Source organism: Sciurus carolinensis, chromosome 10, assembly GCF_902686445.1.
Source record: "Sciurus carolinensis chromosome 10, mSciCar1.2, whole genome shotgun sequence".
Classification (NCBI taxonomy): Eukaryota; Metazoa; Chordata; class Mammalia; order Rodentia; family Sciuridae; genus Sciurus; species Sciurus carolinensis.
Window position 1 is genome coordinate 455,718 of NC_062222.1, and position 17,582 is coordinate 473,299.

The 17,582-nt window shown below is 48.5% G+C and overlaps 1 protein-coding gene across 1 annotated transcript in view; it reads left to right on the forward strand.

Moving 5' to 3' along the window:
• The first annotated feature begins 1,500 nt into the window (after positions 1–1,500).
• Usp53 (ubiquitin specific peptidase 53) overlaps positions 1,501–17,582 on the forward strand; it is a 71,048-nt gene continuing 54,966 nt past the window's right edge. The window contains exon 1 of the mRNA XM_047566910.1: positions 1,501–1,673. The gene's annotated coding sequence lies outside the window, so the exon portion shown is untranslated. The remainder of the gene's footprint in view (positions 1,674–17,582) is intronic.

Consider the following 17,582-nt stretch of genomic DNA (forward strand, 5'->3'; position numbering starts at 1 on the left):
TGTTAAAATAGAAGTCCAAAAGGGGTAAAGGAAGGACGAGTTCTGAAAGGACCCTTGGAGGAGGAAAGCACTCAACTGAAACTCGCAGGATCTTGAGAGAGCCTGTGGGACAGAATGGCTAGTGTGGAGTCCAGGGAAGAATGGCAGATGAAGTTGGCAGCCTGGGGGAAGATCGTGAAAAGCCCTGTTGGTGACGGGGAGTCTGAAAAGGCTCTGGGCAGAGGAGTACCATGATCTCATTTTTATGGTAGAAAACTATGGGGAGAATGTTGGTTCAGTGGGAGACTTAACTGTAGGGCATGTATGAATATTGCAATAGTTCAAGGGATGAGTCAGAGGAAACGATGAAAGATGGAAATACTGAATGAAGACTGGAAAGGGGGTGAATCTCAGAGACTTGGGGATATGAGTCAATAACACTTGATATTAGCATAGAAGGAATGAAGAAGTACCCGGCATCATGGTTTTCCCACCTGGGTAGTGGGGTGCCATTATTTGAAACAGGGAATGGACTTTGTCCCGACTGCAGATGCCAGACAAGCGGCATCAGCAAGAAGTCATTTGAAGATGCCCAGGCCCATCAGGAACACCAAATCAAGACACTGCTGCCTGAAAGGGTATGGCCTGAAATGGACAGGGGAGTCTTGCATGCACAGGAGGAGGTCCTGGAGGGGGAAGACTGCCCAAGCAGACCTAAGGGGCAGTATTAAGTAGCTTCAGGATGTAGCACTGGGGCCAGGGTCACACGGAGAGGGACACCGACAGCACGAGCTATGGAGCAAGCAGGCAAGCCTTAAGGAGGCAGAGGACCAGCGGTGTCCTGGCGCTTCCGAGGGCAGGGCAGGTCCCTCCACAGCTGTAACGGCTCCAGCACGGGGCAGGTTAGGGTTCCCCAAGGTTGTAACAGCTCAAGGTCAGGGCAGGTCACCCCACGGCTGTAAGGACAACAGGGCAAGTCCTCCAGGGCTGTAAAGAGGGTGGGGCAGGGGAGGATACCCAGGGTTGTTAAGGAAGGCAGGAGGGGAGGGCAGAACAGGTGTCCCGGGGCGGAGAGGGCAGGGCGGGACCCCCAGGGCTGTAACAGCTCCAGGACACGGCAACAGCCACTGTCTCATTCGCCGTTTCCTTCGGAGTGCAGCTCAGTGAGCGCCTCTGGGGCGTCTCTAGGCCGCCGCCTCCATTCACACCAAGTCGCGACGCCAGGAACCGGGCGCAGGCGGGGTCAGCGTGAGGGGCGGAGCCGCTCGAGTGGGCGTGGCTATCTTGGAGGCAGGGCGACGCGGGCGTTGCAGACGTCGGGGACAAGGCGCGGGCGGGGCGACGCGGGCGTTGCGGACGCCAGGAACTAGACGCGGGCGGGGCGAGGCGACCCCAAGGTGGGCGGGGCGGGCGGCCAGGGGCGGAGCGCCGAGGGGCGGGGCGAGGCGGGCGGGCGGGGCCAGCGCTGGGACCTGCGAGCGCAGGTGTCGCCTCAGCCGCGGTAGCGGCTTCGGCGCGTGCGCAGGCTGGGCTGGCGGCGTGGGGCGGCTCCCGGCGGCGGAGGCTGCTGGTTCCAGTCGGCCAGCTCAGTGCGGCGGCGGCTGCTGCGTCTGCGGACGGCGGCGGCTCTGCGGGACTCGGGGCCACGCTCTCACCTGCGCCGCACCGCCTGGCGCCGGAGCGCGGCGCTCACGGTAGGTCTCGGAGACCCGCGCCCTCCGGGCCCCGCGGGCGCTGGCCGGGCCGCGCCGCAGCCTCGCCTCCCCGCTCGCGACCTCTCCTGGGTTCCCGCGGCCTCCCCGGCGGCCGGCGGGACGCAGGTCCAGCCCGCAGCTCCCCAGCCCTCCTCCTGTGACCTCCCCTCCCGCAGCCTCCGCGCGCGCGGCTTCCCCAGCTCTGCCTCCCGCCGGCGGGACGCCAGTCCAGCCCGCCCTGCCCGCAGCCTCCTCCCGCCGGCGGCCGGGCGGCGGCTCCGGGAGGCGCCGCGGTCGCGGGGCGGCGGGGGCGGGCTCACCTGCGTCCCGGAGGCCGCGGGCAGGCCGGCTCGCCCAGGTGCGGCGGCCCCCACAGCGGCTTGGGCTTCGATGTCCGCCAGAGCCAGTCCTCCGTGTAGTCTGGCTGAAGTTTGCAGAACGCAGGGCTCATGTGTCCGCGAAGTTCCCAGAGGGCTCCCCATGGGAAAGTGCGTTAGGGTTACAGGGGATTTTTCTAGGCCGTTTCTGCAGTGCTTTTAACTGCAGTTTCCGAAGTTGACTGCGATCTGATTCCTTCTTTAAAAAAAATCCTTGATTTTCACTATTCGAAAGGAGTAGCAAGTGCTGACACGAAATTATGATAGAGGTGAATTTTTGGTTGATTAAATTGATGCTCACTTATTATTCAGTTTTAAGTTTTGCCTTTTCCTTTCCATGATGATGGTCGAGGCTTCTCAGAAATTAGAAGAGAAAAATGAGCAACGCTTATTCTGCAAAAGTAACATAGGCTTTATCCGTTGTTGTAGGAACTCCAAATAGATTCACTGTAGGTAGGACTTACAGTCCGAAAAGCAAGGTTTTTGTTGTATGATTTAGAGACTTTTGAAATGAGCCCTTTTGGACAGTCTGTCTAGGTTTGTCCTTACTGGTTATAAGCTATGAAAGTGATTGATTCAAAGTTCATGAATCACACTCATTGGTAGTTGTGTGTAGTTCCACAAGTACAAGTACAAGAAATAAGAGACCAGGAATAGGCCTTTTCTTATTCCTGTGCATTTTGTTTAAAAAATACTTGATTTTCCCTGAAAGATGATTGCTGTTTAATGGTATCACACTTTTCCACCTGGTATATTCTTTTCCTTGAAAGTCATAGTACTGTTAAGATTTCAACATGTACTGTGATTCAAGATCTTTCACATGGTTTGGTTTCAAATGTTATACCATGTAGTGTCAAGAAATACAGTTTTGGTTTCTACTGCTTAGAAGTTTGTTTCAGGAAGACACATTTAAAAAGGACTTTTTAGCTGGGCACAGTGGCACACACGTAATCCCAGCAGCTGGGTAGGCTGAGGCGGGAGGATCGCAAGTTTAAATCTAGTCTCAGCAACTTAGCTACTCAGTGAGATCCTGTCTCTAAAATTAAAAAAAAAGAGAAAGACTGGGGATGTGACTCAGTGGTTAAATGCCCCTAGGTTAAATTCCTGGTACCAAAAAACCCCAAGTTTTTATCTATTTCAAGGTAATACTGGCTTTTAGAAACTAAGATCAAAGTAACTTACCTGCTGAGACTTCTTGGAATTCACCTTCTGGGCTAGCAGAAGCATCCCTTTAACTCAGCTTTCCCCAAATAATTTATCTCTAGAGTGGTGGATTAAGCTGTCCTGCAAAGACATTTACGTTCTAAAATACCTTCTGGATGTGTGGCTGGACAGCTCTAACTGCAGGTGCAGCCTAGTTATAGACTCAAGAAAGCGAGGCAGCCCTGAGTTCTTCAGGAGCACACTGCAGCTGGTGCAGAGCTCCTGTTCGTGAGCCCTGGTTTCAGGAAGGAATTGTGCGGATATGATGGGCACCATCTTTGAGGAGCAGTGTGGATGTTACGGTGATACAGATGTAGCATTAGTTTACTCATTAATTTGGTACTGATAAAGCGATTTTAGAAATGATTTTAGTACATGCACCTAATAGGAACAAGAGATGGCTGCAGCTTGCTCTACCACAGATAAAATCCTCAAGGCGTCTTAAACTTCAAGTAACTACAGAATGTCCTGACCTCGGCAAGCTGTCACAGGACTGCTATTAATGATGAGGGTACTATAGATCCTACGTACATGGAATGTTTAGGCAAAAAGTATTTGTATTCTTTCCAAGTTAATTCATCATCTGTCAGTTCTTAAGGTCCATGATAACAACTGTGGTCATTGGTTAGAATTAAATTTTGATATACTTGGTTTTATGTGTGACCTGATGATTTCTTTGTCTTTTTTTTAATATATGAATTTTACTTTGTGCATTTAGAAACACTCTTCTGAGGAGACCTTCTTGGGCCACACATTGTCTGTGACAGGAGCAAAGGCTACAAGTTGTGGCCTCAGGCTGAAGAATCTTTTTGTTCTGGATGTGACTTCAGAAAATTTGCTTTGTACTTATAATTCAGCAGAAAACAAGGCTTCATGCAACACCAATCACATTTCTCTTTGTTTTAATGAACAAAATCAGTTATCTGAGATGTCCTAATATGAAAATTACCTTAGTCTTCTGATTTATACATTTTGATCTGCAAAGAAAATAAGAAATTTTTAAGAATAGTGTCTTTGGACGTTATTTCTTAGCTGTTGTGCTTTTCTGGGCTAGCAATTTATGGAATAAACATTTATCAACCTCCCGTTGTGTGCGAGGCACTAGAAGTTCAGATATCAATAGGACAATGGAAGTAGTCCCCAGTAAGAATCCTTCCTTCTCTGAGCCACGGCTCTGGCCGTCCTCAGCCTCTCCGGTACCCTGAGCTGCTGAAGGTAAAAGGGTTTTTCCTCTCACAGTGACTGCGTGGGATCTGCCTGTGTTGCAGAGGGCACGTTACCTCCTGCTTGCCACTGAACTGTGTGTCCTTTGTTAGAGTTTTATGCCTTGTTGCTACAGAGTGAGGACAGTAAGTGCGGGCATCTGAAGATAGGCGGATTGCGGTGCTAGGGAGGGTGAGAAGAGTGCTAGACGGCCAGGGACGTGGGGTGGTGGCCAGCAGGGCCAGCACCATCTTTCTGATGCATTAACTTCTGACGTTTCAGCTCACTCTCTCTTTCTCCCTAGTCCAAGAACCTTGTGAACTTTGGCTTGAAATAACAAATAGAGTGGTGAATCCATTTATGAAGTGAAGCTTTCCTAGACATTTATTTTACAAGTTAGGGTTTTGCATATGTTACGTTTTTTTAAAAGTAGATAGGTCCATAAATGAAATTATTTATCACCAACTGAGAACCACTTGTGTGTTTTAAAATTAAGAAATTGACACTTGGATGTATATAGAATTAAAGTAGTTAAGTTTGATATTTAAGGAAATGGAGAAAGATAGCAAAGTGAGACAAAGTATAATACAGCTTTTGCTTTTTCAATTCTTTGTTTCTACTGTTAAAATCATTATGCACTGAAGATAGCATTATTATAATTAGCTCATGTTTGTTGAGTGCCTCCTGTGTTTTGGATGCTTGTGGCATTTTACACATGGTTTGTGGGGCTCACAGTAACCTGGGGTTCTTTTATCATGGATTATGATTGCAGGTGATGAAGCTGGTGGACTTGTAGTGATGGAGTGATTGGGCAGGGTGTTGTGTGGACTGAAGCCCTATTGGAGAGGGCGACTCAGTCCTGGGGTTTGAGGTCAGGGTGTGAACAAGGGTTCCAGCTTGTCAGCCTACTGGGCGTTCTTTCCATCTGATTCTGCTGTGCCCACACCTGTGCTGCCCACCTGCACAGGCAGCTTGCGCCCACTGCTGCCGACCCCCCACAACTAGGTGAGCAGGTCGCTTGTACCCTCATCCCCTCCTGTGGTGCTGCCATGAGCAGGAGGCTGCCCTGCTGCCTCAGGAGTCCTGGAGTCCTGGCGGCCAAGTGCGGACTGTCCTGCACTTGCGTGCCCGCTCATCTTGGCAACACTGACTTTGGGGAGGTCTGTTGGAGATTTCTCCTTATCTCCTGAGCTTCATTCAGTAACTGTTTGCAAGTACTTAGCCTGTGCCGTGAGCCGTTCTAGGTGCTGCGATTTGCCCTATGTCCTAAGAGGATTGAGAGGAGAGCAACAGGAAACAAGATCAGTTAGCTGTATAGGAAGGTGCCAAGCAGCAAAGAAACAGCAGAGGGCTGGTGATGGGCAGCGTGAGGGGGCTGAGCATGTGACCCCCAGCTTTAAAGAGGTGTGGGCTGCCTGTTGGAGGTGAGCCTTCAGAAGAGTGATTGTGGAGGGAGAGGGGACAGATCTGTGTGTGCTCAGGGGAAATGTGTTCCAGTCAGCGGAGGTGCAGTGCAAAGGCCAGGGCCGGCCGGTGTGCATGTTGTGTCAGGAGTGACCAGCCTGTGACTGGAGTGGAGGTTCCTCGTCAGGGAGGTGGTGGGGCTGGAGGTAGAGGTGTAGGGCTGCTGCGTGTGACTGTCTGGACCCTGGAATTCACATGTTGATACCTAATCCCCAGGGCAATGCTATTAAGAGTTGGGGCTTGGGGGGCGATTAGGCCCAAAGGTGAAGAAAGCTTATGAGCAGGATCAGTGTCCTCAGAGAGGGTAAGGAGCTGCCCACCCCTTCCTCCAGGTGCGCGGCTGCAGGAGGGTCCCATCTTGAAGCAGAGTAACTCTCACCGGACACCTTGGTCTTGCACCTCCCCAGCCTCCAGAGTGGAGGGCAGTGGATTTCTGTTGTTTTAGCTGTCCAGGCCAAGGAGTCTTGTTACTGCAGCCGGACTGGCTTAGTCAAGGTCTTGGGGGGCTTTATAAAGGTATTTTGGTTTTTAGTTGGAATGTAAAGATACTGACTGCCAGGTTTTCAACAGAGATGAATGATGTCATGGTTAAATTTGGAGGACCTCCTTGGTGGCACCTAAGGATGGACTTGTTTCTCAGGTAAGGTGGAAGCTGAGAGGAAGTTATGCATCTTCCCTGGCAGTGCAGACAGGCATAGGTGCCCGCTGGGGCTGAAAGGAGTCAGAATCTGACCTGTGATTCATGGTGCTTGTTCTGAGCACCTGGGAAGATGGAGTTACCCTGGCCGGACGGGAGCAAGGAGCCTGTGAAGCAGAGCCCAGCGCCAGGTCTTCTGCAGGCAGAGGAGGGGCTTCCTGCAGGGCAGCCTGCTCTCTCTGCCAGGGGCTCTGGTGTGCCCCCGTGGTGGGCTGCAGGGCTCCTTCTCCCTGCCTGTGCTCTCCTGTCCTGCCATTTACCAGCGGAGGTCAGTGAGAGGTGAAAGCTGCAGGAAATAAAGCACAGTTCTTCATCAGGCTCACAGAAATAGGGCCCAAAGTGAAAGACATGGGACAGTGCTTAAAGTTCTCTATTTTTGTTAGTGGCATACGGTGCTTTTCCTTGGTTTACTTTCTTGCTTTGTAAGCTCCCTAAGTGACTTCTCCACCCCTGAGTTCCTGGAGCAGCCCTGCTTCTGTGTGCCTGACTAGCTCCTTCCTGCTGTAGCCCTTCAGCTTTGTGAAGCCAGAGGTGCTCCCGGATGGAGACTGCACAGTGCTCAGCTCGCCTCAGCTCCACTCCCTTCTGATTACCTGCAGTGACACCTGACGTACTTTACTAGTGAGATGCACAGTGCGGGCATAACAGCGGCAGGTCTTTTGTGACAGATTTGTCAGGACACAGAAAAACACAAACCCACAAAATAAAAGCAGTGATAAATTAGAGTTCGTCATAATTACAAACTTTCCATCAAAGAACTCTTAAGGGTCAGTGAGACGTAGAGCCCAGGAAATAACGAGCAAGAGATTTGAACCTCCATTCCCCTGGGCAGGTGACCTGAATGGCACACGAGTATGTGCAAACTGCTAGGCACCAAGTCATGGTGGACGTGCATATTCTCCTAGTTTACTAGAGTGGCATCAGTCAGAAAGACGGACAGTGCGTGACGGTGTGCACAGCAGTCACTCACATGTGAAGGTGGGGATTAGAAACAGGACAGCGTGCAGAAGCTTTGGAAAGCACATTGGCGGTTTCTTAGAGCAAAGCACATGCTTCACCTGGCAGCCCAGTAGTCCCAGTCCTCGGCGTTTGCCCAGGAGAGAAGAAACCCTCAACAGAAGGACTTGGACCTGAGCATTCATGGCCCATGTGCAGGTCTGCTGGGAACTGGATAGATGTGTTGGTATGTCCACACAGAAGAACGTTCCTCCATAATAAGGGAAAGGAGAGCTGATGATTTGTGCAGCAAATCCATGAAACAAAAGTTTTATCCCAAGAGATAAAAGCCAAACAAAAGATTGTATGATTTCATCTCTGAGAGTCTATAAGATTTGAAATGGTAGGGACAGAAAGCAGACTGGTGTCTACCTGGGACTGGTTGTATCAGTTTTCTATTACTGTGTAACAGTGACCACGAATTTCACAGTTTTAGCAGGCAGGTTGCTCATGGGCTTCTCTGAGTTCTCAACTGAGTCCCACCAGACTGTCTGCAGGGCGGGCTCTGAGCTGGTGGTCAGGGAAATGCCCCCAGGTCCGCTTGCACTGCTGGCAGTTTGCGTTGCTTGTGGGCCCTGAGCAGTTCTTTGCTCGCGGTCAGCCAGGATCTGCTCTCTGCTCTAAAGGCTGTTCCCTTTCTGTCCTGGGCCTCCAAGGAGCAGTGGGGCATCAAGTCTATTTTGTTCTCAAATGTAAGAACTCTGGCTTTCTCTTACATCAGCCAGAGAAAGCTCTCTGCTTCTGAGGCTATGGGAAAGATCAGGCCCAACTGAAGACTCTCCCTGTGCCAGGATCAACTGTGCTCTGCGACAGTTCATCAAGGGGTTGTGTCTCCTTAAATCACAGGTTCCACGGAGTGGGGTGTGCACCGGGGTGGTGTGTGCACTTGAACATCTGCCTCAGGTGAGAGGGTCACTAGGGGATTGGTGTCTTGTCACTGGCAGTGGGGTGTGGACCTGGGTGGAGTGGAGCGCTGTTAGCACGGCCTCTACAGTTATGGACCAGGGAGCTTTTCAAGGGCAGAAGCATTGTATGGCTTGGTGTGGGGTGATGACAGGACCGTTTGTCAGAGCTCATGGAACTGTCCACTAGAGGCGTGATTGTGTTGACTCACTCATCCCTCAGATATGCTCTTTAATTTTAAAAACCTAGATATAAAAAAGCTCTCTGAGAAAATACACTTCCAAATTGTTTTCTATTTTGTTGAATAATAAATAGCTTACCATATAAGAACGATATAGAAGAAACAGTGAGGGAGCTAGAGTTATGTGTGTGAGGAGGTTTGGGTCAGCACAGGGAAGGAGAGGTGGCTGCTGGCTGTGCCTAGACCTTCTGCAGGGTTTCTTTCCCTTGTCCTTGCTCTGTGCTCCCAGGTGCTGAGCTGGAGCTCCTAAAGCTGATGGTCCTTCTCTAGGGGGTTCTTTCCTGTGTCCTGGCTCTGTGCTCCCAGGTGCTGAGCTGGAGCTCCTAAAGCTGATGGTCCTTATCTAGGGGGTTCAATCCTATGTACTTGCTCTGTGCTCCCAGGTGCTGAACTGGAGCTCCTAAAGCTGATGGTCCTTCTCTAGGGGGTTCTTTCCTGTGTCCTTGCTCTGTGCTTTCAGGTTCTGAGCTGGAGCATGTAAAGCTGATGGTCCTTCTGTAGTGGGTTCTTCCTGTGTCCTTGCTATGTGCTCCCAAGTGCTGAGCTGGAGCTCGTAGAGCTGATGGTCCATCTGTAGGGGGTTCTCTCCTGTATCCTTGCTCTGTTCTCTCAGGTGCTGAGGTGGAGCTCGTAGAGCTGATGGTCCTTTTCTAGTGGGTTCTCTCCTATGTCCTTGCTCTGTGGTCCCAGGTGCTGAGCTGGAGAGCCTAGAGCTGATAGTCCTTTTGTAGTGGGTTCTCTCCTGAGTCCTTGCTCTGTGCTCCCAGGTGATGAGCTGGAGAGCCTAGAACTGATGGTCCTTCTGTAGGGAATTCTCTGCTGTGTCCTTGCTCTGTGCTCCCAGGTACTGAGCTGGAGAGCCTAAAGCTGATGGTCCTTCTCTAGGGGGTTCTCTCCTGTGTCCTTGCTCTGGGCTCCCAGGTGCTGAGCTGGAGAGCCTAACACTGATAGTCCTAATGTAGGGGGTTCTCTCCTGTGTCCTTTCTCTGTGGTACCAGGTGCTAAGGTGGAGCTTCTAAAGCTGATGGTCCTTCGGTAGGGGATTCTCCTCCGTGTCCTTTCTCTGTGGTCCCAGGAGCTCAGCTGGAGAGCCTAAAGCTCATGGTCCTTCTGTAGGGGGTTCTCTCCTGTGTCCTTGCTCTGTGCTCCCAGGTGCTGAGCTGGAGCTCCTAAAGCTGATGGTCCTTCTCTAGGGGGTTCACTCCTCTGTCCTGCTCTGTGCTCCCAGGTGCTGAGGTGGAGAGCCTAGAACTGATGATCCTTCTGCAGGGGGTTCTCTCTTGTGTCCTTGCTCTGTGCTTCCAGGTGCTGAGCTGGAGCTCCTAAAGCTGATGGTTCATCTGTATGGGGTTCTCTCCTGTGTCCTTGCTCTGTGCACCCAGGTGCTGAGCTGAAACTCTTAAAGTTGATGGTTCTACTCTAGGGGGTTCTCTCCTGTGTCCTTGTTCTGAGCTCCAGGTGCTGAGCAGGAACTCCTAAAGCAGATGGTCCTTCTCTAGGGAATTCTCTCCTGTGTCCTTTCTCTGTGCTCCAGGTGCTGAGCTCTAGCGCCTAGAGCTGATGGTCCTTTTCTAGTGGGTTGTCTCTTGTGTCCATACTCTGTGGTCCCAGGTGCTGAGCCAGAGCTCCTAAAGCAGATGATCCTTCTCTAGGGGATTCTCTCCTGTGTCCTTTCTCTGTGCTCCCAGGTGCTGAGCTAGAGAGCTTAGAGCTGATGGTCCTTCTGTAGGGGGTTCTATCCTGTGTCTTTGCTCTGTGCTCCCAGCTGCTGAGCTGGTGAGCCTAGAGCTGATGTTCCTTCTGTAGGTGGTTCACTCCTGCATCCTTTCTATGTGCTCCCAGGTTTTGAGCTGGAGCTCCAAATGCTGGTGGTCCTTCTGTAGGGGGTTCTCCTCTGTGTCCTTTCTCTATGGCCAGGTGCTGAGCTGGAGATTCTAGAGCTGGTGGTCCTTTTGTAGTGGGTTCTCTCCTGTGTCCTTGCTCTGTGCTTTCAGGTGCTGAGCCGGAGGTCATAAGCTAATGGTCCTTCTGTAGGGGGTTTTCTCCTGTGTCCTTGCTCTGTGCCTTCAGGTGCTGAGTTGGAGCTCCTAAGCTGATGGTCCTTCTATAGGGGGTTTTCTCCTGTGTCCTTGCTCTGTGCTTTCAGGTGCTGAGCCGGAGGTCATAAGCTAATGGTTCTTCTGTAGGGGTTTTCTCCTGTGTCCTTGCTCTGTGCCTTCAGGTGCTGAGTTGGAGCTCCTAAGCTGATGGTCCTTCTATAGGGGGTTTTCTCCTGTGTCATTGCTCTGTGCTTTCAGGTGTTGAGGTGGAGCTCCTAAAGCTGATGGTCCTTCTGTAGTGGGTTCTCTCCTGTGCCCTTGCTGTGTGGTCCCAGGTGCTGCGGTGGAGCTCCTAGAGCTCATGGTCTTTTTCTAGTGGGTTCTCTCCTGTGTTCTTGCTCTGTGCTCCCAGGTGCTGAACTGGAGAGCCTAAAGCTGATGGTCCTTATCTAGGGGATTCTCTCCTGTGTCATTGCTCTGTGCTTTCAGGTGCTGAGCTGGAGGTCATAAGCTAATAGTCCTTCTGTACGGGTTCTCTCCTGTGTCCTTGTTCTGTGGTCCCATGTGCTGAGCTGGAGCTCCTAGAGCTGTATGTCCTCCTGTAGGGGTTTCTTTCTTGTGTCCTTGCTCTGTGGTCCCATGTGCTGAGCTGGAGCTCCTAAAGCTGATGGTCCTTCCCTAGGGGTTCTCTCCTGTGTCCTTGCTCTGTGCTCCCAGGTACTGAGCTTTAGCTCCTAAAGCTGATGGTCATTCTGTAGGGGGTTCTCCTCTGTGTCCTTTCTCTGTGGCCAGGTGCTGAGCTGGAGCTCCTGGAGCTGATGGTCATTCTGTAGTGGGTTCTCTCCTGTGCCCTTGCTCTGTGGTCTCAGGTGCTGACCGGTAGATCCTAGAGCTGACGGTCCTTTTCTTTTTTGTTTTTTCTCTTTTTTAAAATTTATTTTTATTGTAAACAAATGGGATACATGTTGTTTCTGTTTGTACATGGAGTAACAGCACACCATTTGCATTTTCATACATTTAATGATGTTTGATTCATTCCGTTATTTTCCCCCCCACCCCTCCCACCTCTCTTTTCCCTCTATACAGTCCCTCCTTCCTTCATTTTTGCTCCCCTCCCACCCCCATTATGTGTCATCATCCGCTAATCAGTGAGATCATTTGCCTTTTGGATTTTTGAGGTTGGCTTATCTCACTTAACACGATATTCTCCAATTTCATCCATTTGCCTGCAAATGCCATATTTTATTATTCTTTATAGCTGAGTAATATTCCATTGTATACCACAGTTTCTTTATCCATTCATCAATTGAAGGGCATCTAGGTTGGTTCTACAGTCTGGCTATTGTGAATTGAGCAGCTATGAACATTGATGTGGCTGTATCTCTGTAGTATTCTGATTTTAAGTCCTTTGGGTATAGGCCGAGGAGTGGGATAGCTGGGTCAAATGGTAGGTCCATTCCAAGTTTTCTAAGGAATCTCCACACTGCTTTCCAGAGTGGCTGCACTAATTTGCAGCCCCACCAGCAATGTATGAGTGTACCTTTTTCCCCACATCCTCTCCAACACCTGTTGTTGCTTGTATTCTTGATAATAGCCATTCTAATTGGGGTGAGATGGAATCTTAGGGTAGTTTTGATTTGCATTTCTCTTATTACTAGAGATGTTGTACATTTTTTCATATATCTGTTGATTGCTTGTAGATCTTCTTCTGTGAAGCGTCTGTTCATATCCTTAGCCCATTTGTTGATTGGGTTATTTGTATTCTTTGTGTAGTTTTTTGAGTTCTTTATATATTCTGGAAATTAGTGCTCTATCTGAAGTATGAGTGGCAAAGATATTCTCCCACTCTGTAGGCTCTCTCTTCGCATTGCTGGTAGTTTCCTTTGCTGAGAGAAAGCTAATAGTTTGAATCTATCCCAGTTTTGATTCTTGCTTTTATTTCTTGTGCTATGGGAGTCCTGTTGAGGAAGTCTGATCCTTAGCCAACAAGGTGAAGATTTGGACCTACTTTTTCATCTGTAAGATGCAGGGTCTCTGGTCTGATTTCACGGTCCTTGATCCTTTGTGAGTTGATTTTTGTGCAGGGTGAGAGATAGGGGTTTAGTTTCATTCTGTTGCATATGAATTTCCAGTTTTCCCAGCACCATTTGTTGAAGAGGGTATCTTTTCTCCATTGCATATTTTTGGCACCTTTGTTTAGTATTAGAAAATTGTATTTATTTGTGTCTGTGTTCGTGTCATCTATTCTGTACTATTGATCTACCTGTCTATTTTGGTGCCAATACCATGCTGTTTTTGTTACTATTGCTTTATAGTATAGTTGAAGTTCTGGTATTGCGATACCCCATTTCATTCTTCCTGCTAAGGATTGTTTTAGTTATTCTGGGTTTCTTATTCTTCCAGATGAATTTCATGATTGCTTGCTCTATTTCTATAAGGTACGTCATTGGGATTTTAATTGGAATTGCATTGAATCTGTATAGCACTTTTGGTAGTATGGCCATTTTGACAGTATTAATTCTGCCTATCCAAGAACATGGGAGATCTTTCCATCTTCTAAGGTCTTCTTCAATTTCTTTCTTCAATGTTTTGTAGTTTTTCATTGTAGAGATCTTTTACCTCTTTGGTTAGATTGATTCCCAAGTATTTTATTTTTTTTGAGGCTATTGCAAATGGAGTTGTTTTCCTCATTTCCCTTTCAGCTGTTTCGTCGCTTGCGTATAAAAATGCTTTAGATCTATGCGTGTTGATTTTATAGCCTGCTATTTTGCTGAATTCATTGGTGAGGTCTAGAAGTTTTCTGGAGGAGGTTTTTGGATCCTCTAAATATAGAATCAAATAGTGACAGCTTAAATTCCTCTTTTCCTATTCGTATCCCTTTAATTTCTTTATTCTGCCTAATTGCTCTGGCTAGAGTTTCGAGGACAATGTTGAATAGAAGTGGTAAAAGAGGACATCCCTGTCTTTTTCCCATTTTTAAAGGGAATGGTTTCAGTTTTTCTCCATTAAGAATGATGTTGGCCATGGGTTTAGCATAAATAGCCTTTACAATGTTCAGATATGTTCCTACTATCCCTATTTTTTCTAGTGTTTTGAGCATGAAGGAGTGTTGTATTTTGTCGAACGCTTTTTCTGCGTCAATTGAAATAACCATATGATTCTTATTCTTAAGTCTATTGACATGATGGATTATGTTTATTGATTTACGAATGTTGAACCATTCTTGATTTCCAGGGATGAACCCAACTTGATCATGGTGCATGATTTTCTTAATATGTTTTTGGATACGGTTTGCCAATATTTTGTTAAGGAGTTTTGCATCTATATTCATCAAGGATATTGGTCTAAAATTTTCTTTCTTTGATGTGTCTTTTCCTGGTTTGGGTATGAGGGTGATATTAGCTTCATAAAGTGAGTTTGGTAGGGTACCGTCCTTTTCTATTTCCTGGAATACTTTGAGAAGTATTGGAATGAGTTCTTCTTTGAAGGTCTTGTAGAACTCGACTGAGAATCCATCTGGTCCTGGGCTTGTCTTGGGTGGTAGGTTTTTAATGGCTTCTTCTATTTCATTGCTTGATATTGTTCTGTTTAAATTGTGTATGTCCTCCTGGTTCAGTTTGGGAGGAGCATATGTCTCTAGAAATTTGTCAATGTCTTCGGTAGTTTCTATTTTGTTGGAATACAGATTTTCAAAGTAGCTTCTCATTATGTTCTGTATCTCAGGGGTGTCTGTCATATTTCCTTTTGCATCATGTATTTTAGTAATTTGAGTCTTCTCTCTCCTTCTCTTTGTTAATGTGGCTAAGGGTTTGTCTATTTTGTTTACTTTCTCAAAGAACCCACTTTTTGTTTTGTCAGTTTTTTGAATAGTTTCTTTTGTTTCAATTTCATTGATTTCAGCTCTGATTTTAATTATTTCCTGTCTTCTACTACTTTTGCTGTTATTCTGTTCTTCTTTTTCTAGGGCTTTGAGCTGTAATGTTAGGTCATTTAGTTGTTGACTTTTCATTCTTTTCTGGAATGCGCTCCATGCCATGAATTTTCCTCTTAGTACTGCTTTCATAGTGTCCCAGAGATTTTGATATGTTGTATCGTCGTTCTCATTGACCTCTAAGAATTTTTTAATCTCCTCCCTGATGTTTTTTGTTATTCATGTTTCATTCAATAGCATATTATTTACTCTCTAGGTGTTGGAGTAATTTCTCTTTTTTATTTTGTCATTGATTTCTACTCTCAGTCCATTATGATCTGATAGAACACAGGCAGTATCTCTGTTTTTTGCATTTCCTAAGGGCTGGTTTGTGGCATAACATATGGTCTATTTTGGAGAAGTTTCCATGTGCTGCTGAGAAGAAAGTGAATCTGCTCACTGATGGATGGACTATTCTATATATGTCTATTAAGTCTAGGTTATTGATTGTGTTATTGAGTTCTATGGTTTCTTTGGTTGGATTTTGTTTGGAAGATCTATCTAGTGGTGATAGCGGTGCATTAAAGTCACCCAGAATTATTGTGTTGTGGTCTATGTGATTCCTGAAATTGAGAAGGATTTGTTTGATGTACAGGGATGCACCATTGTTTGGGGCATAAATATTTACTATCATTATGTCTTCCTGATTGATGTTTCTCTTAAGCAGTATGAAATGTCCTTCTTTATCCTTTCTGACTAACTTTGGCTTGAAGTCCACTTTCTGATGGTACTTTTCTAGTGGGTTCTCTCCTGTGTCCTTCCTCTGTGCTCCAAGCGCTGAGCTGGAGAGCCTAACGCTGATGGTCCTTCTCTAGTGGGTTCTCTCCTGTGTCCTTGCTCTGTGTCTCAGGTGCTGAGCTGGAGCTGCTAAAGCTGATGGTCCTTCTCTAGTGGGTTCTCTCCTGTGTCCTTGCTCTGTGTCTCAGGTGCTGAGCTGGAGCTCCTAAAGCTGATGGTCCTTCTCTAGTGGGTTCTCTCCTGTGTCCTTGCTCTGTGTCTCAGGTGCTGAGCTGGAGCTGCTGAAGCTGATGGTCCTTCTCTAGTGGGTTCTCTCCTGTGTCCTTGCTCTGTGTCTCAGTTGCTGAGCTGGAGCTCCTAAAGCTGATGGTCCTTCTCTAGTGGGTTCTCTCCTGTGTCCTTGCTCTGTGTCTCAGGTGCTGAGCTGGAGCTCCTAAAGCTGATGGTCCTTCTCGAGTGGGTTCTCTCCTGTGTCCTTGCTCTGTGTCTCAGGTGCTGAGCTGGAGCTGCTGAAGCTGATGGTCCTTCTCTAGTGGGTTCTCTCCTGTGTCCTTGCTCTGTGTCTCAGTTGCTGAGCTGGAGCTCCTAAAGCTGATGGTCCTTCTCTAGTGGGTTCTCTCCTGTGTCCTTGCTCTGTGTCTCAGGTGCTGAGCTGGAGCTGCTAAAGCTGATGGTCCTTCTCGAGTGGGTTCTCTCCTGTGTCCTTGCTCTATGCTCCAGGTGCTGAGCTGGAGCTCCTAAAGCTGATGGTCCTTCTCTAGGGGGTTCTCTCCTGTGTCCTTGCCCTGTGTCTCAGTTGCTGAGCTGGAGCTCCTAAAACTGATGGTTCTTCTCTAGGGGTTTCTCTCCTGTGTCCTTGCTCTGTGCTCCAGGTGCTGAGCTGGAGCTCCTAAAGCTGATGGTTCTTCTCTAGTAGGTTCTCTCCTGTGTCCTTGCTCTGTGCTCCAGGTGCTGAGCTGGAGAGCCTAACGCTGATGATCCTTCTGTAGTGGGTTCTCTCCTGTGTCCTTGGTTTGTGCTCCCAGGTGCTGAGCTGGAGCTCCTAAAGCTGATGGTCCTTCTCTAGGGGGTTCTCTCCTCTGTCCTTTCTCTGTGGTGCCAGGTGCTGAGCTGGAAAGCCTAAAGTTGATGGTCTGAGCAGCTTCAGCCTTAGCCCTGTCAGATGAAGCACCGTTTGTGCACAGCATGAACTAGAGTGTGGTGTCCCTGTTCTGCGGTGATACAGAATACGAAGGAGAGGGCACTGTGTCCCAACCCCAGCATGGCAGGCAGCCACTAACCCTCTGTTCTCCCTGATGAACCTCGCACTTTCTCCTTTTCCTGTGGTCTCTTAGGTGTTTACGTGTCCATGACTGGCAGACCTATGTGTGTAGTTCTGGACCCCTTGCCACAGTGAGCTCGATTACTCGCTCTGGACCTATGCCTGCGTGTTTTATAGAAAAGTGTCATTCTCTCATGCTGCTCTCTCGAGTACAGGCTCTCCACTGATGCAGCCATCACGGCAGAAGGGCACTCTGCTTCCTTTTCGGCCTCGTGGGTTTGCTCAGTTTACTTCTCAGTAGTTCCTCCTGTTTCTGCTGTCATGCAGGACCATGCTCTCTCTTGTCCATGTTCCTTAACCAGGCTTGGGTTCAGCACTTCACTGTGCAGACATCACTCTTAAATCCATGTGTGATCTGTGATGTGGTCTGTGCGAACCATGTGCCCGGTTGTCATTTTCATGCTGCAAACCAACAAAAATATACCAACACCCAGGAGGTTAGGGTTGTATGTCTTCCTGATCTTCAAACCAGCTACAAGATCCCTGGCTCTTCCTACCGTGTGCTGTGGGTTAGGGCTCCTGGCTCCTCCTGTGCCCCTGCCAAACTGTGCTGTGGGGTGCTTGCTCCTGGCTCCTCCTGTGTACCTCCCCACCTGTGCTGTGGGTTAGGGCTCTTGGCTCCTCCTGTTCCCCTCCCCACCTGTGCTTGGGTTAGGGCTCCTGGCTCCTTACGAGGACCCCCCCACCTGTGCTGTGGGTTAGGGCTCCTGGCTCCTCCTGTGCACCTCCCACCTGTGCTTGGGTTAGGGCTCCTGCT